Here is a 25583-nt window from a genome sequence, read left to right as displayed (position 1 = left end):
AAGCAGTTTAAAACTCTGCCTCCTTGCTGCTGGTCGCTCACGTCTCTCCGTGGCACTTTGAGCTATGGGCCTCATCTTTCATGGAAACATGTAATCGCACCGAAGCATTTAAACTGTTACCTTCGCAGTTTTGGAAGTGGCACATTGTAAGAAGGGAAATGCAGCTTTGTATTTCTTTTCGTTTTAACCGTGGGTGTAACTGCCTCTCCCTGCTGGTTTTGGCACTTGGAGCAGCTACGCATTCAGGGTTGTGACAGGGAGAGGGCTAAATCAGAAATCTCTGGTTTTTTTGCAGATTGCACAAGTAAATCGCATCGTTCTTCAAACTAGACGCAATGTCCCCTGATGTTTTCTATGGGAGTGCAGATTGGGGCCTTCAAGGTATGATTTATTACTTATTTCCTGCAGTGAAGCAGGCAGCTTTCTGCCACACAAAAACCTCATGAGAGTTATTTCTTTATTTCTCTAATGTTGCAGCTTCACCAACACATTAGTAAGATCGCCATCACAGCTATATTCAATTTTTGATCAATCCAACGGCTACAATCAGGTACACACTTTATCTGATGCCTAAAACTTGTCTAGGGTAGCCTGACAACAGGGTAGCTCAGCTTTATTTACATCACATTCTTGTAATTTTGTTTGTGTTTTTAGTTTTCACGATCCAATCCCAGTCCTGAGGAGAACACCCTAGCCACTTGGGGTTCAAAACGTGTTGGCTTTAGAGAAAGGGTGAGCCAACACAGGGCATGTCTCAAGGGAATTGGTTTGAATTGACTGGTCATTTATGTTGTTTAGAACAGTTTTTTGGGTTATATTTTGAATTTTTGATTTGTTTAAATGGTGTCTAATCACAAGTGTGGTGTTTCAAAGTGTTCATGTGTATTTTGGATGTAAATGTTTTTAATATGTATCCAAATGATTTGTTGCCCATCTCATCACATGAAATGACTTGGCCAATTTTGGTCAAAAATTCTTATGCTAAAGTGGAATAAAGCATGTAGACTTTAGACAAGATTGTCTAAGGTTCTATCCAATTTAATTGCAACAGCCTACCTTGTCACTGTGCTTGTTTGATGATATTGTAGTGGTCCAGGCCAGGTAGTGACAGGACCCGAGCCTTGCTTGTTTATACAGACAATACCACCTCAGCATTCAAAGTTCAGAAATATTTTTATGTTATCCCTCAACCACCCTCTCCTATAGATACTTTGCTAGGCTAGGAGTTAATATTATACTCCAGGAGGTTTCAGATGCAATTAAGTCTTTGAAGAGGGCAAAAGCACCTGCTCCGGATGGTTTCTTTATTGAAATCTTCTCATTCATGTTTCCTTTTCGTGCTTCCAAATTATCAGAACTTTCGTTTTTATTTCTGATTCAAAGCTAGTGCCTCTTTTATGGAAGCCTTTGTAACCTTAATCTCTAAGCCAGATAAAGAAACATGATTGTATATGCATTATAGGCCTATTTCAATGAATAATTACAATTGCAGAATCTTTGCCAAAATCTTATCTTTACGTTTAGAGTCTGTTATTCCTCTTCCAGTAAAATCTGACCAATCTGGTATTATTAAGGGCCAGACTTGCTGCTGACAATGATAGAATGTTCTCTAGTATTGTCAACTTAGCTTGAAAAGTTAACTCCCCCTTGGCAGCCCTCTCACTATATGTAGACAAAGCATTTAAATGTATTAATTAGCAATTTATGTTTACCATCATTCATTGGTTTGATTATGGCCTTAAATTCATTTCTTTCATTAAATTGCTATATTCTAACCTTTGAGCTAGTATTTTCCAGAATGGTCGCTTTACTTCTTACATTTACTTACATAGAGGCACAATGGAAGGATTCCCCCTCTCTTCTTTGTTATTTGTTCCATGTTTGGAGCCTTTCCTGGAGTGAATTCATTGTAAGACAAACATATCAGGGGCCTTATATATGAAGGCCTTGCGCCGCCGGTGCGTCACTTTTTCCCATGTTAAAAGTGACGCACCGGCGGCGCAAGGGCTTCATAAATAAGGCCCCAGGTTTTAAACACGGTGCTCTAGTAGTTCAATTATCTGCATATTTGATGATACCCTAATATATGTCCAATCTGCTTATCTCTCTGGATCACTTTTAAGAAGAGGTTTCTGTATATTCCAGTATCACAAGGTTATACATTTTATTTTGATCAAACATAGATTTTATCTTTGAACTCTATTCACTGTCAAGACATGTTTGCTAATACGAACTTTAGACGATGTCCCTCAAACATTAAATATCTTGGTATCTGATTTTCTCCCACTGTTTATGACACACTTAGGGTGGGATTACGACCTTGGCAGTCCTAGAGCACGCCCACACACTTCCTCCCTCTCCAGGACTGCCAAAGCCACCTGCACACCGCCCATAGGATTTTAACTCTTAATTTTTGGAAAGCCTTAGAAAGGCAGTGCCGTGGGCCAGACACAGTGTGTTCCGGTATGGCATAGACTGTAAAGTCGATGCTGTCCTGGAACTGGGGGTGCATACAGACAGGGGGGCACACACCATGCCCCCCGCATACACCCTAATGCACAGGGGCAAGAGGGGGCTCTGTAGGGCCCCCTTTCTTTCCTGACTGCCAGCAGTAACATGGAGTATATCTTTGGGACACCACTGGCAATGAGGAAAGTCGTAATATGATTGGCAGTACCTCAGGGCACCACCAAGCATATTGTGACCCTTAGACAGATGTGGGACCGTAGTTCCCCGGCAGTTGCAGTGATGCAATGGCTGTCAGACTGCTGAAGTCATAATTGGGAGTCGGACAGGCGGTGTGGCAGTGGCTGGACGGCTACCACCATGCCTTCACAAGTCTGGAGGCCCTGCTCCGAGTACCAGACAGGTGATCAGCCCCTAAGTAAAAATGTTACTATGTTAAAAGACAAAATACACACCTTACTCTCAGTTTAATCTCTATTGTTTATATCAAAGGTGGGGAAGGTTCGATACTATTAAAACGATGATTGTTCTACACATCCTCTACACTATTTCAATGCTAACTTTTAAAATCCCTAAATACTATTTTAAACAACTTGATTCTTTTTGGACTGCATTTTTACTGAATAATAAAAAAACATGTATCTATACAACGAAAACTTGAAGGTGGTATTCGATTTCAATACTTTAAACTGTATCATTCCTCTCTTTTAATTCAACAGTGTTGTGCTCTGGCTTATGGCTTCCAAGATCAACCTTCACCAATTTGGATTACTTTTGAACATTCTCTATTTAATTACTTTGCTTTTAGCAACACTGTTCACATGTCAAATTGTACTTTTGCACAATTTTTATTAAATAGAATACTTTTTGATAGATTTACATTCCAGCAGTGTTTCTTGTGTTCCTCGGTTTGGTATAATAAATATCTTAGTATATGCAAAGATCATTTTATTTTGAACATTGGAAACATTTTAAACATTGGAATGACAAAGCTATTTTTTGTACCATATGACTCCTGGCCATTACCACCTCTACTGAATGCATCGCTAGACAAACTTTTACATGGCTCTATTCCCAAGGCTGCTCTCATTTATAAACTTATATATATCCAAATTGCACTAGATCTAAAAGTACTTTGTAACAGTTATGGGAAGACAACTTAGCTATTTCGTTCACTCTATTATTTTGGGGTAAAATGTGGATTAAACCATTCAAAACTTCTAGTGCTGCTAACATTATGCGAGTAGTCTTTTTTATATACAAATAAACACTGCTATTACCCCAGAACATATTGCAAAGTTTGACACATTCTCTTCTATGCTGGCCTCGTTCAAATCATAATGTCACTTTGGTTCATTTGTTATGTAATTGTTGCCATGGTAAAGCTTTCTGCATATTAATTTGGTCTAAATGCTTAAATACTTTTCAATGTACAGTTCTGCTTGCATTGCAGAATGTTTTCTTAGATTCTCTTTAACCTCATAATGATAATTTACCTAATATACCTCTATTGTTAGATCTTTTTATTGCACTTACTTTTAAAGTAATACTTTCTTATTGGAAAGATTTCTCTAAATTATCTGTATTTACTTGGTGGAATGTTATATTTGATGAACATATAATACATATTGTATCATACTCCAAATGTTTACAACTGTTCTATGCTAGTTACGTTTAACTCATTTCATCTCTTTGCACTCACCACAGTCTTAATTTTTCTTCCTCCTGCTTTTTCCATCTCTCCCTCATCTTCCTTCTTCTCTCTACTATTTTTCCTATTCTCTTCCTCACTCTCTCCTTTGTTCTTCTTTTTATACATAAACAAATATTTGTCTTTACTACCAAAATGGTTGCTCAATGAACTTGCAACAAAAATCACTACAAAATAGATATTCACCAGAAATAGTGTTACATAAGTTAAGTAATTTGTTCTTTATTTTTGGACCGTAGGGGTTTTCTGTGCTCTGTATAATAGTGAGCAATGTGTGTCTTTCTCTACAGAGTGTTACATATGATGAGGGAGGGTATAAAGGAGGATTAAAATGTCAAATTGGATAAGGTAACCTGCATAAAATAAATTTTGTTCAGTCAGCTGTCATGAACTGGCTTATTTTCCATTGTTATATGATTTTACATTTTTGTGAGTTACTGTAATACTGAATAATGTAATATTGGATGATAAGAGGATGGCATAGTGATTTAAAATATAGAGTTGAATTTTTCAAGAATTATTGGTATCGCTGTCATTGGACATTATGAACACTACACACTGTGGCTTTTCTGGTATCCAAATGTCATTTTTTTGATCACCAAAAATAAATATGAGTTGATGGTTTTGCAAGCATGGGGTCTACATGACATTGACATTTGTCTGCTTTTGTCAGTGCTTTGGCTATTACACACACGCTTTTGTGAAAACGAGCCATACACATGTACATTGGAATTTTTTTCTCAATAGATTGTTCATTGGGCACACCTTTAAGATTAGTTCGGAAACATTTCCTTGTATATTTGATCTTGGGTTAATGTGGTGCTTTGCATAGCGTACAAAGTGCACTGCATATTGGTCGCATTCTGATGCATGCATGATGGCACCAACCTAAAAGAAAAGAATGTGAATGAAACACAAAAGCATCAAAGATGATTAAATAATTAGATACATGGTAATAAACAAGGTGTATTTTGATGCGTCTTCTGAAACTCTAAAGTGATATCATGGATTGATCTTGTGATTCCCACTGTCTGACACAAAAGAACACAAAAACACATTCAGGATAGATCTCAATATGATTTATTATTTATTTCGCCAGCCAATGAATTTAATAAAAGCTGGTAGAGAGTGACAGCCTCATTGAGTTTACATTTCACGTCATGGAAATCTGTGGATAAAAAAAAATATTAATAGTAATTAGCAGGTAATAACAGGCCATCATGTTCCTGAAAACAAAACATATTATAGGTAGCAGCAAAAGGTGTTTTGGTCTTTGCAAATCTTGTGGTGGGTACTATTTGCGGTGAGGGTGCAGTCTAACTGTTGTATTATGTAATTGTGGGTCAAAATCTTTTAATTTAATTTTTAGAAAATGCAAACAGCCGGCACCGACCATCAGGAGCCAAAAAATGTCCAGTATATTGTTTCAGTACTTAGGGGTTGATGGAACTCGTGGATCTTCACTTAGTGTAATTCTAAAGAGTCACACAACAACTTCTTTAATGCATTTCTAATAACTTCCCAAATTTGGGCTTCACTTATCAATTCCATTGTTCTGATCAAGTGATTTTAAGCACCCTCAAGTACCTTGGACAAGTGATCTCCCTCAGTTTGGTTGCCAAAATACTCAGACATGTTCATCTCATTTTTGCCTAGAATGGCTAGTGTGGCAGGTAGCAGTCATTTTTAATGTATATTGAATTAATAACTAACTGTTGTTTTGGTCATCTCTAAATTAGCCTTTCAGTTCCTCCATTTAGCAGATTGTCACAAGGGCCAGATTTGACAATTAAGTGCTGGTTCCGAGCAGCGGAAACCAAAGGCTCAAATTAAGCACTGGATATATTCGGGCTGGAATGTAGTTCCAATTTACTGCTATCTTTAAAAGAGTTTCCTTCATTGCTTCTCTGGGTGCACTAGCTGCTGACCTGCTGAACATGTCATTCCATTATCTGCCAGTCAGTTATTGCCCCAATTCCTGTTCTCAGCACTTCTATCCTGCATTTCATGAATTGACTGCATCATATTTATAAATCTTGCACAAACCTCATTTTGCATCATCCTTTGCAAGTATCCATCTCTGAAACTGAGTCAACCACTGTATTATAAATGTAGTTGCAAATTGCACTTGTAGGTAGAGTGACTGATGCCTGCATTTATGTATGTACATTACTTAAACAGTGAATTGCAGATTTGATGGTCTGTGGGGTGTCTTGACCATATGTGTGATACCAGGTATATTTAAGGCCAGTTACAAGTCAGAGATCTGCAGCTTTTGGATTCTGTACATGAACAGTCTTGGTGGAGCATTTGTGGCATGAGTAGGGCTCAATCTCTCTGGTAAGTCTGGTGATGTCTGAAAAAATGTCAAAGGCTTCCTTGGAAAGGGCACTTTTCAAGGGATTCTTGAATGTATGTATGTGAATTTACATAACACAAAACTAGCACCAAACCAATAAAGAGAATGATGAAGAACGGGGAGCAGTAGATCAATTAGAGGGCTGGGTTGATTGGATAGAGGCAGGCTAACTGGTGAACTCTGCAGGTAGATGTCTAAGTGTTGGTGATAGGAGAAATAGAGAACATGGCAGGGGGAGCTACTTCGGCCAGGGTTTAAAGAAAAAGAATTGTCAATAATATGGTTGGCTGTGTAGTAGATTCAGCTGTGTGCACTTTGTAATTGAGGATAGTAAGTCCCTTAACATTAGAGTTTTCCTCTATATTTTTTGTTCTTGAATCTCAAATGAATGATTAATTTAGAATTCCCAAACCATGGTTGTGGCTGCAAATGTAATGGTAAACAGGTTTGTCTGGCTAGGAGCACTTAACAGCCTGTCATCCTTTACTAGAGTCATAACATTTAATATGGATCTGGCCATTTAGAATTTAGTGGATAGGGTACCCTGCCACAAAGGTGGTGGTGTACCCTGTTCATCAAACTGATTGCCAGTCCTCTCTATTTAGAGTTGGATGAGCAGCCAGAATAAGGCTAATGAAGGCCTCCCTGGTGAAAACATTAGACCAATATTCCAACAGATATCCAGCCATTGTTCTAAATATCTCGGACCTTTCGTGCTATTGAGAGCAAGCAATCTGGCACATACATTTCCGTGTTTGGGACCACCAGGAATTGCCTGGTTGCCCCAACAGATTTTTTTTTTAAATTGACCCCATACCCTGGGAGCAAATTCCCAGAGTGTTTTGGCTATTAGTCTTCTGTTTTTCAAATACAAACCCCCTCTTTGGGAGTTAGTTTTGAAAAAAAGGGTAGCTAAGAGGCCAGCTGAAACATGGTGGCTGCTCAGTAGATTTACAGTGTCTTCAAAGTAGCCATCAAAGTGGTGGTGGCACCTCTCAATGCACTGAGGTCTGCACCAGGCAAGGAGGGATTTCTATATATGGCTGGCGGTAGTCTGCCAAGTTGGCTCAATGTATAACCTCCACCCTGCTGGTAGATGGCAGACCAACCACCATAACTCTTAATAACCCCAGAAGAATGGGCCACTTTAAAAATAAAATACGACCCTCTAGAGGTTTCTGAACCGAGTAGCCAGACTCTGCTACAATTAGAAGTTAGATAATAACACTCTGCTTTAAATGTTCCCCAAATTTGCTGATAATTATTTAACTTATTCATTTCCCCCTCAAACACTATGCTTTATCTTTTTCCATCAAGGCAATATCAGAGACTTAATCAATTTAAAGTTGTTGTTTATTTTGTATGCTAAGGAGCACCATTCTTGAAACATGATTTGAAAGTTGGAACTAATCAATGCAACTACAATTTGTTTTCGAAAAGCAAAGGTGCAGATCATGCTAGCCACTAATTGTTCCTTGTTTTTGTGGATGGCAGTTTATCTTCCAGCTCTTGTGATACTGGGAAAAGCCAAGTTAATTTGAACCTCAGAGAGCATATTTGATCAGTGAGGTGGCTATGGTTCTGGTCTTTATGGTGGTGGCAGCTCTCTCCCTAACAATTTAAAGTGTAGTTTTGGAAAAAAGCTTAATGTAGTTTTGTGGGTTTTTACTGCTCAATTATAATGTTCAATAACGGATAATATATTGCTGTAATTCAATCAACTACACCATCTAAAACTATGTCCTGTTTCCAACAGCAGTAGCCATATGTGAATGGAACATTTGGCCCTTCACAGGATGATCCCCATATTCACCCCAGGTAGTGACCCGTTATAGTTAGTGAGATCAAAGTGACCCTGCTGCTCCAACCACAAAATGAGGGGATCCCTTTGCTCTGACCACAAAATGGGTTCATTTAGAAGGGAAAGTGGTATCATGAAGCATATATGATATGATTACATTTACCTACTTCTGGTTCTATCGTGCGACCCTTTGCTTACCATGCTGGAATGAGTGGTCCAATAATCGTCCCTTTTATAATTGCAGAGAACGAAGGAGTCCAAGCTCTTCTGTCTCTTGCTGTACACAGAAATAGGGGATTTTAATATGTTAGCTCATGTTTTGTAGCAGTTTTGCAAAGCTTAAAAAGTGCAACTAAGTCATACAATTATTAGGTATAGCTACCTACACAGGCTAACTCTCTAAAGACAGCACCTGGCAATGTACCTTAATCAAAAAAGCCACAAACATACAGTAATAGAAATGCGTTTACATTTTCCATGAAATTACAAAATTAAAAATCAGCAAACTAAAATCATTGTAAATTATATTGAATACATGCTCCAAGTGTACCTAATGCAAGAGGAAACAACTCAGTGTGAAGCATCTAAACACACACAATAGTTCAGAGCAAGATACACACCAATGTAAATAAAAAAAACAGGTGTAAATAATGTTTGACTCTGAGTACATAACAGCACCTTTGAGATGAGTACAAATTGCACTCACCAGTGTATTTGAGCACACTATTACCATCAGTTCTTACCGAGGCCCTCATTATGAGTGGTCAATTAATGCTCCCTTCTTAGGATTTGGATGAGTGTGTGCTCCTCAAGGGATGGAGGCCCCATGAGACCAAGACAATTGTATGCCAATACTAAAGAGGAATTTTAAAGGTCAGTTTACGTTATTTAGCCACTCTTTGAGAATATGGCAGAGCGTGTGAAAACTGTGTTTGATTTATGCTCATTTTCATTTCCACCCCTCCAAACTTGCAGTTAGGCAACCTTACTTAGAGGTGGGGGATAGTTTCTACTAGTAGAGCCTTAGGGGCATATTTTTTAAAGAGTTACTCACCCTTCCTCCACGCTATGGGTCGCAAGAGCTACACAACTCTTACGTTCAATTTATCAATCTGTGTACGGCCATCTTGAATGGCACTGCATGGCATGATAAATCCAGAGTCGCACAACACATCGCTGCGCTACCCTGCCTCAGGGTGGCAATCCATGGGTGGAGTGTGGATGTCCCATGCATCCACCCATAGATTTTGGTGCATTTCCACATTTACGTTACTGGTAAACCTGGGAAGGTGTTGAAATGCTACACATCCCCATTTGAAGGGTTATGATGAGAAATATCTTAATTTGTTCTTGTTTATTCCTCTTTCTATGTGTGCTGCTTTCTGCAGCACGCACAAAAACAGGGAAATGCCTCAGGGGACATCATGAATAGAACTACTCACGCCCCCTCTTATTACTATGGAAACACACATACAACCGCTCACTTTCCCATTCACAGACTCAGATGAGTTTTCATATACCCACTCACTCCTCCATAGAGGTACTCACACCCACGCGTAGTACAGCCATTCACACAACCATTCACTCAGCTATACATCCACACATACAAGTCACTCAGACCAACAGTCACTCACATAGCCACACACTCACACATACAACTACTCACACACCAACTTATTTACCTACACCGTCACTCCACATACCCTCGCTCATCCATACAGCCACTGACTCACTCTTACAAGCACTCACACACCCACATAATCACTTCATACCCATTCACACATACATACAAGCACTCACGCATACGCTCAGTCACCCATACAGCAATTCACACAGACACTCACTCTCTGATACAGCTGCTCACACACCAACTCACTTAACCAAACACCCACTCACTCATTCATACAGCCACTTACACACCCAGTCACTCACTCATATAGCCATTCAGATATCCACTCACTCACCCATATAGTCACTACACACCCAGATACCCTCCCAGAGAGCCACTGACATCACCACTCACTCACCCATTGTATTGTATTGTATTGTATGATGGATTTATATAGCGCTTATCACCCAGGGGTCTCTAAGCGCTTGCCTTGGGAACCCGTCCTGGCTTTTCCCTGTGAGATAACCCCTACAGGGCATCCCCAAGGTGAAAGCCAGGCATCCCGCCGCGGGGGGACGTTGTGGAGATTAAGCAAGCTTAATGCCCAGAGTTGCAGAGTGTGAACCCCTGATTAGGTCAGGCACCGAAGCGAGAATTATCGAGTCCGTGGACATTTGAGCTCAAGACCTTGCCGCGTCGGGAATTGAACCCTGGTCCCAGGTCTGACCTCTGCTTCAGGGTCTGCCTGCTCTAACCAGTGAGCCACACTTCCCCACTAGAGAGCCACTGACACGCCCTCTCATTCACCAATATAGCTACTCACATTGCATCTCCCTCACACATACAGATACTCACACACCCATATACTCAAGGATATATATATAAACCAAGGTATCTGATTGTTAATTCGAAGGGTCTCACGACAGGACTATGAAGCTAGAAGCTGATCTGGTTTGCAGCATCAACTATCCTCAGTCTGAGCTGTTCCTGGAGCCGAGCATTGCTGATCATTCTTATGCAAGAGTTGTGCTTCAGAATGGCTATGAGATGCATCGTATGAAACTTGGGGGCATATTTACAATGAAGTGACGGAGCACGGCATTAGCCTTAACGCTGCACTCTGCCACTTCAGAAATAATGTGGTGCAGCCCTGCATTTCCCATAGTGCAAGGGTGTCTGCGTTGAGGGGAAAATTGTTTATGTGCATGACTGCTTCCCTTCCTGCACATTAACAATCTATAAATGGCGTTTTGTAAATTTTATGTGTGTTGCCTAATGCAACACACATAGAAGTTGCAAAACGTTATTTTTTAAAAATTGTTTATGTGCAGAAAAGGTCACTTTCCTGCACATAAACAAACAATCAATTGCCTTTTGCTGTTTCTATGTATGCCGCACAAAGCCGCACACATGAAAACAGAAAAAACAGAAAAAACAAGGATAAATAAAAATTTCTCCTCGTTTTGCCTGTTTAACACCAGGTTTTCCGTGGTCTTAATTTTCGTGCTGCCTCCTATTTACACCACCCTTGTAAATAGGGGTCAGCGTCAAAATCAATGGGTGTTGCAGTGGAACACCCACAGCAACACCCATTGCCCTCTCCTTTCACGCTAAGTACAGCCTGAAAGGGTGCCTTATTTACAAGGCAGCGAAAGGCCAAATTAAGTGGCTTAACGCTGCTTTGCTAAATAAGGCAAAGGCTCTGTCGGCGCCGCAGTGTCACTAAAAGTGACGTTGTGAATATGCCTCTTAATTTATAAACTATTTTTTGCTAATGTTTAGCATAATGCTTAGAAGCAGCAATAGGGTGTTGCTAGGAACTTGCTAGCCATGTTAGGAATGTCCATATTTTTTTGTTGACTATGACATTCATAGTCATATTCAACTGCATTCATGTTCTCTTTCAACTTGGTTACTGTTAACGCTTGATGCACTAGACTTGAGTTTCAGAACGTTTTAAAGTTTCATCTCCTGTATGTTGGTACCTATTATTGAGGGTTTGTCATCCCACTGTGTCCCTGAACTCATTTAGTGGGACTGAACGGGACCTGGAAACACCTCCTACACAGAACTGCTCAGTGAGTTGACCTGAATATAGATAGCAGTACAACTGGATTTCTAATTCCAAATGCTGCTTTAAACTGAGCCCTTGCACCAGGGGGTTAGAAATTTGACCTCTGCTGCTTTATTGTGGCAACAGATCATGACACAGTCCAGTCCAAACTGCAAAGTCAGATCCTCAAGCAACCCAATGTTATGGTTTGTATACTTATTAAGTTCTACATGGAACGTGGAAGGTGACATTGTTAGTGAGTGACATGGTTTGGTTTCAATGCCTGAGCATTCTGTTGAGGACAGTTTACTGTGGTCAAGGAACTGCACAGACCTCTCTCCTGTGCATGTGGAGCTTACTCATCATTCAAGAAGCTGCTACTACATTCCTGTCGGCTGTTTCCTGCTTAGGTGCACTCAGGAGAGGCACACTACACCCAAGACCGGTTTAGGCCTGAGGAATATCATCAGTCGGGTGCTGCTTGGTTTCAATGGCAAGTGAGCATATGCTTTCTTAAGATTACTTGTCTTGTCTGTATGTTTTGTCGTTCTGTACTGTTTAATCATGTAAAACCAAAGTACTCAAGGTCTCCGCGAGTTGGTCAAAGCTCCCTGTGTAAACAGGAAAGTGTAAGGATACTGAGAATATATAAAAGAGTGTAAGGCAATAGTCTGTAATGACATCGACCCCTGGAATGGAAGGAAAAGCAAGATTAAAGCTGAAAGGTAAAGAAGGAGGAAAAGACTGGGCTTTAAGTGGGTTGAAAAAACTGGGGGGTCTCTCAAAGGGGCGTGGTCAGTGTAATTAGGGGTGTGGCTTTAAATCACTTACGCAAAAAATCTGTGCTTAGCATAGTGTGCTGCCCGACTTGTATTTTTCTGTTTCTGTCATTCCATCCAGATATTTGATACAAGTAATATCATACCTAACGAAACTACTTGCCAAGAGTATTGTGGTCCTTGAGCCTTATATTAGGGATGTCTTAGATCTATCATTTAAATCGAGCACAGTACCTAAAAGATGGAAGCAAGCAGTAGTACTGCCGCTTCAAAAAAAGCCTAATCTTAGCTGGGACAGGTTGGATAATCTTCGCCCTATTTCACTCCTCCCTTACCAGGCCAAAGTGGCAGAAAAGGTGGCCAATCTTCAGCTGTTGGCTTATGTTGAGAAAGCCAATCTGCTCCATCCCACTCAGTTTGGCTTTTGCTCACGTCACTCCACTGAGTCAGCGCTGCTTATGGCTACTGAGACCATTAGGCAAGGGGTAGATGAGGGACAGACGATGGCCCTCATTTTACTTGACCTAAGCACAGCCTTTGACACTGTAGCACATTTCACCTTGCTACAGTGTCTAAACAAGGGTGGAGTCACAGGGTCAGCGCTGAGGTGGATCCAATCCTTTCTGTCCGATAGGGGCTTTCAGGTCAGACAGGGAGAACATTACTCTTGTATGTTCAATTTGGATCAAGGGGTTCCACAGGGCTCTGCCCTGAGCCCTACCCTGTTTAACCTATATGCTTCCCCCGTAGCTAACATTGTGGAAAGCCATGGCATCCAATTAGTGTCATATGCCGATGACACACAGCTGGTCATCTCGCTGTCACAGGCACCCGATGTGGCTTCATCCAGCTTCAGTGCTTGCATGCAGGAGCTTGCATTCTGGATGTCTAACATCTGCCTAAAGCTGAATGGGACCAAAACTGAGGTGCTCATGGTGGGGGGGTGGTCCGCATGTGTGGTCCTCGGCATGGTGGCCAGCATGCCTAGGCACCACTCCAGTGCCCTGTCGGCAGGCCAAAAACCTCGGGGTGATGTTTGACTCTGACCTATCGTTCACTCCCCAGATTGATCGAGTGGTAGGGATGTGCTTTGGAATACTCAAGAGTCTGCGGAAGATTCTGGACCTGCTCCCCGTTGGTGCCAGGCAGACTCTGGTGCATGCACTTGTAACATCGCAATTAGACTACTCCAACCTCATCTATCTGGGAACTACGGTGAGAAGCCTTAACAGCCTCCAGGTGCTACAGAACGCTTCAGCCCGACTGGTGCTGAGGCTTCAGAGAAGAACGGCCTCAAAAGGGGCTTTGAAGGCCCTACACTGGTTCTCTGTTAGGGAAAGGATCACTTTTAAAGCTCTATGCACGTGTCATCGCATCATCGGAGGCAGGGTGCCTGAGCCTCTGCATAGCCTTATCACTCCTTATAGACCTGAGCGGATGCTTAGATCCTCTGACACTGGCCTGGTAACTGTCCCCAAAATTAACAAAGTGCGCATGGGGGGCAGATCTTTCAGGCTCCTTGCTGCCAAGAGCTGGAACATGCTTCCGCTGGAGCTGCGTCTAGAACCTTCTGAGGCTAAGTTCTGCAGAGCTCTCAAAACCCACCTGTTCAGGTTAGCACTTGTATAGCCCTCCCTATCTGGCCACCTCATACTCTCTCACCTAGCGCGGGGACACGCCGGGGTGCGTAATCAGGCGCTTTACAAACTTCCATAATGATAATAATAATAATAATAATAATAATACCTACATTAAGTAAGGGATATTGGCTTTGTCAATGGTTATTACTTGCAGAAGATAAACAAGCTGCAACTATGACTTGTATATAATATTGACAAAGCTTCCAATTAAATCCCTGGTGAGCCAACCACAATGTTGCTGCTCCTGAGTTTCAGAAGGAGAAGGGAAATACAGAAATGACTCTTAAAAGGATTTCCCTTCCCCCACAACGCTCACCTGGCATGACGTCATGCTGTAACTTCTCTACTACTGAGAAGTGAGCAGTGTAAGCAGAGCACATCCATGTGCCTGCTGTTTCGAAACAGGTCTCTATCAGGCTTTGTTTTGCGCCCTGGCACTTTTTTCCAGATTGCAGTGACAGCAAACAGCTGTCACTGCAGTTCTTGGGAAAAAACGGACTGCCTATGTCAGGGCTCAAAACAGAGCCCGATAGAGACCCGTTTCGAGGCCCCCTTAAAAAAACTGCCGGTGCTCAGACCCCGTGAGACCCGGCCCACGTAAAGCCCTGGGAATAGAAACGAAGGAAGGAAGGACATTTCTTTTACAGAACTGGGATGATAGCAGAGAAAGAGACAGGGAACAATACTACAAGAGTGGGAGGAGACTGACAAGAATGCAGGGTAGCAAGAGAGAGAAGGTGATGCTAAGATCAGAATCCACCAAACTAGCGGGAAGTGCGGAAACACACGATCCGGAAAGACAGTAGCTGATTTCTTTGATGGGACCTTGACTAGAAATCTAGAGATAGATTGGTGCGGGGTTCGATTTAAGGAGTCCACAGATATAGCGGGACTGGAGCAGGGTTGGATTGAGATTAAAATTCGGCCCGGGCACGCTATAAAAAAGTGGCACTCATTTTGTATATTGCCTTTCCGCAAAACACTGCTTTAAAGTTTTATGAAAAAAAGGGGGAGGGGTGTCTCTGGCAGAGGAATGTTTTCTTAACTTCAAGTAGATTAAAAAAAATGCACAGGTTATTTCACACTGATGAAACACCTGAAAAGAAGTGAGGCCACATCCGCTCAGGCCCCCTGCTCTTCTCAATATACATACATAAATTGGCCAGCCAGAGAAAGAAAGGGAGTGACACATCTGTCCGTTGATAAAAGGGAGGTAAAGGACGCCCATCTGCCTCCAGAAAGGCCTCTCAGGCACCCACTGGGCCACTGGCGGCATCTGAACAACACAGACACCTCCCAACTTGCCCCCCAAGGCTGCCCATAAAAGCAGCCCACAGCTGAAATTTGGATATCCGCCTATCAGCCATTGCCTGAGTGGCCGGCTTTCCAATCCGACCCTGGACTGGAGACCTCCGGGCTAAGAGAATCTTACAGAGACACACATGCCAAACTTGCAGCAGTCAGGGAAACAGAACAGGGATGAGCGGGAACTAGCGGGAGAAGCACTCGATTCTGCCATGCTTCTGGAGGGGTGTGGCCAAGCCAGGAGCATGATCACAACTTCGTATGGATTGGGAAGAGGCGTCCAGACTGGGCAGTGGTGTAGGGAAGGCTGAGTAAGTAAAGTGCAGACTGTCAGAGTTATACATCACAATAACAGAAGAGTGACGATTATTATATCTTTTATTGGTGCGCCAAGTTTGGTTTTCTTTTTGAAATTAGTTTGAGTTTCATATTTAGTACGAGGCAAGGGGATAAATAGAATTATACCGGCCAAAGGATTTATATATTTGTATATATTTTTCTTTTAAGCAAAACGTTCTAAAACATAATTAACATGAATTCATAGGAAGGAAAGACCTGTCAGGGAAGGACAAAGGAAACAATAAAGGACTAGAGAGTAAAGACCAGTCTTTCTGAAAGTGACAGAGGACTAGATGCAGGTCAAACGGCGACACTGGTCCTTTTGGACCTTAGTGCCGCCTTTGACACTGTATCCCACACCATTCTTGTCCAGAGGCTTGGTGAGGCAGGCATTTCAAGCAGGGCGTTAGACTGGTTTCAGTCGTTCCTTTCGGAACGCTCCTTTCAGGTGGTTGTACCACCATTTAGATCTAAATCTCGTGCCATCACCCAAGGAGTCCCGCAGGGGTCGGCGTTGAGCCCCACTCTCTTCAACCTTTACGTTCAACCATTAGCGGAGGTTGCGAAGAGTTGGGGTCTCACAATGGTATCTTACGCCGAGGATACCCAGTTGGCGGTGGCCCTTAACGGAGATTCCGACCAACTGGCATCTAACTTCGCGGATGGTTTGAGGGCGGTTGCCAGTTGGCTAACGGCCAACTGTTTACAGCTCAACGCCCTCAAAACCGAGGTGATGGTACTGGTAAAACACCCTGATCTGTGGGGTGCAAACTGGTGGCCTAAGGAGCTGGGACCCCCACCAAAACCTGTGTCGGAACTTAAGAACCTTGGCGTTTGGCTTGATTCCAAACTCACCTTCTCGTGCCACACTAAGAAGGTGGCATCTATGTGCTTTGGCATTTTACGTGGTTTGAGGCCTATCCTCAAATTCTTCGATGCCCCCACTCGCCAGATGGTGGTTCAAGCGAGTGTACTATCTAGACTCGACTACGCCAGCGCATTACTTCTGGGCGCTAACCAGACGGAAGTCCTGCGATTCCAACGGGTCCAGAATGCGGCAGCTAGAGCCCTAGTAGGCCTCCCGCGTGCCTGCTCAGCCCGCAGCACAATTGTTAAACTACACTGGTTGCCAGTCATCAGACGCATCGAATTTAAGGCCTTATGTTTTGCTTTTAAAATTTTGAAATCTGATACTCCTGCCATCCTCCACCATCTTATGACTCCTTATATTCCTTCGCGTAGCCTGCGCTCTGCTAGCCTAAATCTGGCACTTGTTCCCCGATTCCATAAATGCAGATTAGGTGGTCGATCGTTTATGGTGATGGCCGCCAAACTGTGGAATGCACTTCCTGTCCACATTCGTTCTTTAGAAAACCTACTCGCCTTTAGGAAAGTTGTCAAAACTTATCATTTCCCCCTGCCCTATTAGCTTCCTTTTGATTTCTGCTTGTTAGTTATGTTCCTTCCAGATATAGCGCCGGGACGCCCCTTCGCTGGGGCAGCTGTGCGCTCAAAAATATACGTAACATAACATAACATAACATAATGCTTACTGAGGTATTGTTGGAAGTGAGATACAAGGTAGAAGAAAGAGTGGAGATGAACAATATCTTTACTCCAGGATACAATACATACCTGTGACTCTCTTTCCTCGGCTCCCGGCCGGTTAGCCTGAAAAGAAGAAGAGCAAGAAGAAGACATAACAATGGTTTTACGCTACGACAACTAAATCAATGACAATAACAATTTATAAGGAAACTGTGATGTACTATAAAGTACTTCCCCTACAACTACTGCCTTGTAAGGAATAACCAAGCAGAATAAAAGAGGGTTCACTTATACTTATACAGTCCAGACTGATTAAAGACTGTACAACCTGACCAATGGATTGAATCTAATAACTGTGAATTTACTCCTCAAATTATTTCCTTTCCAAAATATGGTTTCAGTGCTGACCCCCCTTTCCTGTTAGTAGAGCTGTGTACATTGCCAATGTATGTTGGCTCTCAAGATTCCATGGGTTCTGTCAATGCTTATTAGATGTGAGAGTGATGAAGATCTTTCAAGAATTCTCAGGTTCTTGACATGAACGCTTGACTTGGCAGCCATCCTTGCACTTGTGTGGGAGAATTGCTACCCCCAAGCCACAAGGCCTTGCCTGGCTTCATTGGTCAAAGGGCACAGTGTGGTTCACTCCTCTCTCTGCCCCCATTGGGACCCTCGTTCACAAGCACGACTACAAAACCTGCAATACATACACGCAATCCTGAAGCACGATCATCACCCAGCCTTGACTCTCGAGTTTCTGCAGGAGAAAAGGAAAAGACAGAGTTTGACCAATACACTCTCTCATGATCCTAGCAAAGACAGAATTACATCAGTGTTAGTGCACTAATCCAACAGAAGCACATACTTATTTTTAAAGGATACTATCTGATTTTCTGGCTAAAGGCAAATTCGAAGGTACTTGGTTTAATGTCTCATTTTTTAACCATGCTGAAAATGGTTCACGGAAGGAGTAAACTCTCAAGGACGATACAAAAACTTAGGGGCACATGCATCAAGCATTTTTGGAGTCGCAAACGGTGGGATTCCTTAAAATCGGCCGTTTGGGATTCCAAAAATGCTTTTTGGAATGCATCAAGCATTTTTAGAAATCGCACATTTTTGCGATTTCTAAAAATGCGATTGCTTTTAAGAAATCGCAAATTTGCGGTTTCTTAAAAGCAATGCATGATTACTTTTATAATTGCGAATTCGCAATTAGGGTGTCAAATTTACCGAGTGGTTGAACCACTCGGAAAATTTGCAAAAAGTGTTAAAAACGCTGCATAAGCATTTTTTACACATTCATGTTACGGACACACATGTCCTTAGGACATGTGAGTGTGCAACATGATGCGAAAACAACATTTCATGGGTGCAGGGGGGGGTCATTTGAACCCCCCTCTCCACCCTTGAAATGCAATCAGGATTTGCGATTAGCAAAGTGCGAATTCGCAATTCCCATTCATTCCTATGGGTATTTTAGCCCATAGGAATGAATGGGAATTGCGAATTCGCACTTTGCTAATCCCATAATATTTGAGAATCGGTAAAAATTACGATTTTTACCGATTCTCAAATATTTTGAGAAAATGTACATGCATCCCATTTTGCATTTCCTAATTTGCAATTCCCTAAAAATCGCAAATTAGGAAGTGCAAAATGAAACAATGATGCATGTGGGCCTAAATTCTTAGGATTTTCTTGAGGTGGGATAAAGTGAACCTAACCTGGAACCCTGAAATATTTACATAGTTAAGCAAAACTTATACATTGGTTGTCAATAGATAAGTCACACAATCCCTAGGCAGTAATGTTCATGTGCTGATATTGTGTCGCTATTAACAGCATTACATTTTAGTGCAGCAACTGAGAGAAAGGTTGTCAAGAAGACATACACCAATGAAGGCACAGCATTAATAATTGGTCGTCAGAGGTAGAAATTTCTTCACCAGTCAATCTACCCTCATTCACACTTTTCTACTGGGTTTTACATGTATCATATAAGAAAAGTAAAGCCTTGTAAAACAAACGTGTCAGCATACACGGTCAAGTTACTGGACTATTCAAAAGCACAAGACTATAGGAGCCTTCCAAAGTCCAATGTATGGCAAGGTAAAGCATCCTGCCTTTTGGCTTTTTACTGATAGAGGGTAAATGTAACCATTTTCTATAAGAAGGGAGGAATCCAGGCAGGGGGACGGGGAGGCGAGGTGGTGAACAGTAAAAAGAAAGGAGGTGTGTGTTAGTACGAAACCTTCCTACCTTTCAGGTGTCCATTATCTTTTGTTCTGAGAAAGTCTGTTAGCTAATTGCAGGCAAGTATTCTTGAGCCTCAATACAGGTTCCCCTGATTAATCCCATGGGTAAGATGGTATATTGGATCCCTCATAGTCCATTTGTATCAGGTTATATGGTCTAGTCCTGGGGCCTCTTATGAACAAACTCCACAGCTCTACAAATGTCTCCAGTCGATCATTCTGCCTGGCAGCAATGAGGTCACAAACTCCAGATTTATACATTTCCTTGAGCAAGGAGTCATAGGATGGACAGATGTTAGTGCACCACAATCTTAGGATACGGATTTTTGCTGTTGCCAGTGCCATAGTATGCCATCTGTATTGTTGATTGGTCTTATCCGGGCATTGGGTAGAGTCATGAAGAAGAATCATTTGAGTTGTGACGGGTCCTCTAAAAGGACCCGTTTGTGCAATCATATTGGTGAAAGAAGTCCAATAGTGGGTTAATGCAGGGCATCCCCACAGGAAATGAACAATGTCTAAGTCCAGGGGCCCAAACGCCTTACATGTTGCTTTGGAAGTAGTTAGGATTGCTGTAGTCGGAAGGGTATTCAATGCCATTGCTGAAGTATTTTAAAATATTTTAATTTTAGTCTGGCTTTCCTGATATGGCCATCATGTGTGGACTATAGATTTGCCAATCCTCATCTGAATATTGTATACATGGCCTATTTGACCACCAGAATTTTAAGGAGGGACCCCTGGTGTAAAGTATTGACAGTCTGGCTGTATTTGATAGAGAACAGACACCACCCCTTTGTGTATTACCAATTTCTTCAAGTGGTCCAGGACTGAAGATGGGATGGGAGGAGCTTGTCCTTTTCACAACCAATGTTGTATTCTCTGGTAGTCCCAGAAATATTTCTAACGTAGGTTAAATTGGGCCTGTCCAATGTAAAGGATTCACATGTTTGGTCTATAAGCAAGCCAGCTATAGAAAAGACACCATTAGTGCTCGGGGCATTCCATAAGGGATATTTACCATCTATAAGCATGAATGTCTTACACCCCTCCTTCCTCTTCCTCCCCCTTTAACTTCCCTGACCAACCTTTGCCTACAAGACCTGCCCACCCCTCCAAGTCTTACCTAAACCTCCCTCCCCACTCAGCCTACCCTTTTCACACACCCATCCCCCCTTCTCAAATGCCTTAATTGTGACTACCCATACGACTCTCTGACTGTGACGATATCAACCTGAACTACCCTGAATACTACCTCATTGTAACCATGTATCATGTTACATATTTATCTACGTATAGCTGTCTTTTATCGCCTAACTTTCCACCCTTGCCTCTCCCCATTCCCATACCCCCTTATTCTCTTGTGATTATAATTTGTTTGTTTTATTGTGTATTATTTAAACTGCTTTTTATCTTTCTGTATTGGTTTCTGAATACTACTTCATTGTAAATTTCCTATACTGCTATGAAAACTCATGTAAAGCGCTGTGATACCCCCGGGTCCAGCCAGCGCTATACAAAACATGTTAAATAAATAAATGAATAAAAATAAATACTTTCAGGAGTGTATGGGTTTTTCTCCAGGCATAGGTCATGTTGGCCAAGACCGAATAGGAAGAGAGGATGCAGTCAGGGACATCTGTGTAGAGCATTCTGGATTCACTTATATTATGCATCCAATCAGGGCCGTTACCATTGCAACTAATTTCTGGGTATTTAGGGAGGTGTGTAGGATGTAACAGAGGTGCAGGAGTTCTGATGCTTGCCAGTAATTTGTGATGCTAGGGAATCTCATGCCACCTTTTACAGTTGATACAGTTTGACAAGTTTCAACTTGGCTTTTGCCCAGATTATCATAGTAAGGTTGTGAGTGAGTCTTTATTGGCCAACATCAGTTGGATAGGTGAGCGGAGAAGGATCATTAAAAAGTGGTAGTTATGTCTAGGTAACACATTCATTTTGATCATTTGTGTCTTGTCCCAAACGGAGGGACTTGCAGGGCCCAAAAGTGAAGGTTCGCTTACATGTACACGTGTAATGATGTTGGTCAGTTCCGGGGAGATCAGAATACCCAAATATTTCAAGGTGATAGGGGGTTGTGAAAACGTGATGCCTTCTAAGAACAGTGGTGGTCATGTGAAGAGTCAAATGCATGGCTTCACATTTATACCAGTTCACTTTGTATCCCGATAAGCTTGAGAAGCTGGCGATCAATTCCATCATGGCATCCAGCAAGAAGGTCGGGTTGAGGAGAGTGACTGGGATGTCATCATGGATTAATGATATTTTATCAATCCCTCCTGTGGTAGGTATTCTTTATATTTCTTGTGAGTTTAAAATGGTGAGCACCATGGGATCCAGGGCGAGGATAACCTACAGGGGAGAGAGGGGATGGCCTATTCTTGTACCCCTATGAATAGTGAAGGGTGTAGAGATGTAGCCGTGAAAATCCACCCTCACCTTTGGGTGACTGTAAAGTTTATGGACCAAAGCTAATTTTGATGGGCCTATGCCTACCTGTTGTATTATGTGGAAGATACAGTCCCAATCAACTCTGTTGAATGCTGTTTCAGCATTAAGTGAGGTTAGTAATTTTTCATCTTTGTCACTGCACACCTGCAGGAAATGTGGGAGAGGGCTTAGAGATGCGACATGGAAGAGCAGTGGAGAACAAATTCCACTTGATATCATATTACTAAAGTGAGAATAGCTTGCTATAGTCGTTTTGCCAGTAGTTTGCCCAAGAGTTTGGTTTTGGCATTAAGAAGAAAAGTTGGTCTGTAGCTTGCATAGAGCAATGGGTCCTTGCCAGGTTTGGGGATAACAGTAATTATTGCAATGTTGGCCTATGTTAGCCGGCTGGGTGGGGTGTGCTTTCAAAAAGAACGTACAAACCACGGGAACTAGAAGGTCCTTTTGCATCTTTTGTGCCAGGGGACTTGTTGTATGGTAAGACCCCAATAATCTCAGTGATTTTGTCATCAGTAATGGCGGCCTCAATTTGTAAGTGTTGCAGTGGAGTAAATCTAGGGGGCACTTTTTGCATCAGGAAAACATCTATGTCAACGAGTGTGCTCATGATGTTTGAATGCATCAGGTCGCTGCAGTATGCTCCAAAGGTCACCAGAATATCTAGTGGCTGTGTGCAGTGTGTGACATCTGCATGGAGTTTGGCAGGTATAGTGTGGGATGCCTCTTGTTGGCAGGCCTATAGGGCTAGAAGTTGCCTAGTTCTCCTCCACCTCTTTGTAACACTGCTTACGATGGAAAAGGCTAGTTTATGCTCTAGTAATGTAAAGTGAGCTACGACTTTTATTAGCCTGCAACAAGGCTTCCAATGTAGTGTTTGTGGGAGTGGAGGAGTATTGAGTCTTGAGCGTATGGCTGACTTGTTCCAGTCTGTGTTTCATTTTGAGTGACTTGCATTTCCTTGGGTGGCGGCCTACATTATGTCACACCTGACTGTTGCTTTCTTGGCTGCCCAATGGTCACTCAGGTAACCCATTGTCTCCTGATGGTGGTTCAGGAATGCCTGGAGTTGGCCATGGAAGCATCTTTTATCAATGGGTATGTTGTAGTAGTAGAACTTTAGCATCCATTGCCTTGGAGGTGGTTGCAGCATCCCCAGATTAAGCCATACTTGTACTGCATCATAGTCAGGCACCCCATGAATTGATAATAGCAGCGTCTGTCAAGTTGGCTAGTAGTGGTGGGAATAACAGGAAACACTCAAACCAGTCAACAGATATGGGTTTAATCCATCACCGTTCTTGAGCCCACTCTGCCACCCCAGTTCAGACATGGCCATATGCAAATCAGTCTCACCCTGTGCCTCATGGGAACAGTCCAGCCCGAACTGCCAAGCCATGCCTTCCCTGGACTGGAAACAAGCTTCCTAGGACCGGTTTCTGGCAACTCAGCTGTCATCAGCTAGGGTAGCTTGAACCCAGTGGTAAAGTAAGCAAAGGACCCATGTCGAAATGCCAGAAACCGGTCCTAGAAAGTTTGGCCATGTCTGAACTGGGGTGGCAGAGTGGGCTAAAGAACGGTGATGGATTAAACCCAGATCTGTTGACTGGGTGTGAGTGTTTGATTGCTTCAGATGCTCCACACATCACCACCACCTTTTGTACCGCTTTGTTCGCCATAAGTTGGCAGGGTATGCTCAGACGTGAGTCCCTTGCTCACTTTGCCACTGGATTCAAGCAAGCCTGGCTGAAGACGGCTGTAATGCCAGAAACCGGTCCTAGGAAGCTTGTTTCCGGTCCAGGGAAGGCATGGCTTGGCAGTTCGGGCTGGACTGTTCCCATGAGGCACAGGGTCAGACTGATTTGCATATGGCCATCTCTGAACTGGGGTGGCAGAGTGGGCTAAAGAACGGTGATGGATTAAACCCAGATCTGTTGACTGGGTGTGAGTGTTTGATTGGTTCAGATGCTCCGTCCATCACCACCCCCTTTTGAACCGCTTTATTTGTACTTTGAGTTCTGGCAGGTATTGAATAACATAACATAAGATAATAAGATATCAAGATTTGCCAAAGGTGGTCTGTCTTCTATGTTTACAATGAGATCCCAACAGGGCATATAAAGTGAATAATTTGCACCAACGAATCCAAAGGTGATGAGAAATTAGATTTTTCTATATTTGATTTGGAGTTTCACCTAAAATTCACTCCTAACTTAAAACCATTTTGTTACCCATGAGCATAGCATTTGCATGGAAAACGCAACACCAAACTGAAGAAGGGTTCTGCTAACTGTACAAACGTTTGAAGAGGACAGAAACACTAAATCGTATTCACATTCTCATACAAGCACCATATTGAAAATCAACATGTGTTAACAGCTGTAGTCAACTCACGCAATAGCAAATAGTCAGTTATCCGTGACTCTAAGGTTTGAATGCAAGCATATGAATGCTAGGTTGTGGACACACATTTTGCATATTGAGTACTTGGATTAACCTTGTCGGGGAATTGCAGGGGCTTGGTGAGCATTTAGGTTGAACAAAGTGTGAATTGTCCTCATTGCTCCCGAAAGGATAACCATAAATGTGGACACTGTGTTGTGCCACCGATGGAAAAGAAGGGTGGGGTTGAACTCACTGAGACATTCACTAAAGCAGGTGTAATGGACCCATCGACACATGCAGAGCAGGTTTTATCACTGTATAATGTTAATTTTCAGATGAGGAGAGTGAGAGTGACTGTGTGCCAGTCGCCTCATGCTCAAAGATAGGACAGCAGGAGATAATCACAAACGTGACATGACATGCACAATCACCAAATGAGTGGAAGAGAATTGACAGAGGGGTTTAAGGAGAAGCTAGAATGAATGAGCTGGCATATAGTTTCGGGGAACGGATAAAGAGAGAAAATGAAACTGTTACACAAAAACATTAGGTTTGAGTTGTTGAAAAATTGAGAAGAAGGAGTAAAGAACAAAACAAATTTAGTGTGAGATAGTCATGAAGGTAGTTGCTGTTGTTCGTGGTGAGAAGTGTTGGCCCTGGGTGCACAATCAGCATGTCACTGCTGCGGCGCTAGTATCATTCCCTCCACCCCACATCTCCTTTACTTGAATGATGAGAAACTCTGTGGGGTTTCAATCCTTATGAGGTAGACCGCCTGCACAAAGAATACATCTGTGGACTACAACCCTCAAGAAGAAGCTGTGCCTTAAGTAACCGCTGCCTGTGAACCCTGGCTGGCTG

At 42.4% G+C, this 25583-nt stretch overlaps 1 long non-coding RNA gene across 2 annotated transcripts in view; it reads right to left on the bottom strand.

The window, feature by feature from the left end:
• LOC147661069 (uncharacterized) overlaps nt 1-25583 on the bottom strand; it is a 268931-nt gene that overhangs the window by 231251 nt on the left and 12097 nt on the right. The window contains exons 2-5 of one of the 2 annotated variants that reach the window (XR_015306030.1): nt 18321-18367; nt 17698-17733; nt 8536-8614; nt 5242-5345 (exon numbers count right to left, since the gene is read on the bottom strand). This is a non-coding gene — a long non-coding RNA (uncharacterized LOC147661069). Of the gene's footprint in view, nt 1-5241; nt 5346-8535; nt 8615-17697; nt 17734-18320; nt 18368-25583 lie in introns of those variants that run through there. The other variant, XR_015306029.1, reaches the window with a different exon arrangement.

The sequence above is a fragment of the Lissotriton vulgaris genome, unplaced genomic scaffold, assembly GCF_964263255.1.
Source record: "Lissotriton vulgaris unplaced genomic scaffold, aLisVul1.2 SCAFFOLD_456, whole genome shotgun sequence".
Classification (NCBI taxonomy): domain Eukaryota; kingdom Metazoa; phylum Chordata; class Amphibia; order Caudata; family Salamandridae; genus Lissotriton; species Lissotriton vulgaris.
The sequence above is the reverse complement of the archived record's forward strand: the minus strand, read 5'-3'. Positions and strand labels throughout refer to the sequence as shown.